Below are 1,619 nucleotides of genomic sequence, written 5' to 3'. Positions count from 1 at the left end.
GGAGAGGACTAGAGGGAATGGCCTTGAGCTGAGCCAGGGCAGAGTCAGATTGGATGTGAAGAGAAATGTTTTTCCTGTTGTGGTGCTCAGCACTGGGATATTGCCCAGGGAGGTGGTGGAGTCACCATCCCTGGAGTGTTTCAGGGGTGTCTGCACCTGGCGCTGGTGGTTGGGTTGGGTGGTTTAGGGGACACAGTGGCAGTGCTGGTGGATGGTTCTATGAAATGCTTCTAGAACAAGCAATACTGGTGGGAGTGAGTAGAGCCCAGGAGAAAAAGGGTTTCAGAAGGGATTTCTGTAGCTGACACTAGGCTGTTAATTTGAGTTTCATTAAGGTTATCTTAGGATTTCTGTAGCTGACACTAGGCTGTTGAGTTTCATTAAGGTTATCTTCTGCGTGACCTCAGTGAAATAATTGCTGATTCCAGATTCAAATACAGGTTACTTATTGCCAGAATTTCCTGTGTGTTGGTCTAATGACCTTGTGGATTTGTGGCTTGGACTCGGCATTTCTGTGCAGCCCTGAGTGGCTTCTGAGCCAGAACAACAACCTGCTGCACTCAGGGGAGGTTCTGTCATGTGGGTTATTGCCTCAGAGAGGTGAGAGACCCAGGCTGCAATGTGACAGATGGCAAACCCAGCAGCAAAGGTTCCAGAAGCTTTGGGCCCAAAGTCAGTGTGGGGAGGTGACACCAAGCACACATCCACACCAGGTTGGATGGCGCTTGGAGCAACCTGGGCTAGTGGAAGGTGTCCCTGCCAACGGGATGAGATGATCCTTATGGTCCCTTCCCATTCCATGTTTAAGGACAGACTGGACATGGCACTCCCTGCTCTGCTCTGGTTGACATAGTGCTGTTAGGTCTTAGGTTGGACTTGATGATGTCAGAGGTCTTTTCCAACCCAGTTGTTCCTGTGATCTAAACCACCATGTGATCCTTTGTTTCTACGAACTGCTCATTAATCTCGTTCTGGTTTATTAACCCAGACACGAGGCTGAGGTGTAACGCCAGTTCGGGGCGAAATGTATCAATTCCAATATGAGATATGCCTCAAAAATATTAGTTAGCACATTATGGGGCAGTGACAGAGGACACAGGTCATCTACAGCCACCTGGGCATGGCTGAGGGGAATGAGGGGACACTGAGGGGACATTGTCACCCTGAGGTGACACTGAGGAGTCTGAGTGGACCCTGAGGTACCTGAGGTGATACTGGGATCACCCTGAAGGGTCTGAGGGGACACTGAGGGGACACTGAGTGGTCTGAGTGACTCTGAGGTGACCCTGAGGTGCCTGAGGGGACACCGAAGAGTCTGAGGTGACACTGAGGGGTCTGAGGTGACACTGAGGTGGTGCAGTGAGCTTTGAGGTGACACTGAGGTAAAGCTGAGGTCTCTGAGGTGACACTGATCTGACGCTGAGCTGACATTGAGGTGTCGCCGTGAGCTCTGCGCTGACGCCGTGAGCTCTGAGGTGGCGCTGAGGTGACACGGAGGTGTCGCCGTGAGCTCTGAGGTGATACTGAGGTGCCACCGTAAGCCCCGCGCTCACGCCGAGCTGACTCCGCGCCGCGGGAGGCGGCGCCATAGCGAGATCAGGAAGGGGGCGTGGCTTCCT

This window comes from Acanthisitta chloris, unplaced genomic scaffold (assembly GCF_000695815.1).
Source record: "Acanthisitta chloris isolate BGI_N310 unplaced genomic scaffold, ASM69581v1 scaffold3489, whole genome shotgun sequence".
Taxonomy (NCBI): domain Eukaryota; kingdom Metazoa; phylum Chordata; class Aves; order Passeriformes; family Acanthisittidae; genus Acanthisitta; species Acanthisitta chloris.
The sequence above is the reverse complement of the archived record's forward strand: the minus strand, read 5'-3'. Positions refer to the sequence as shown.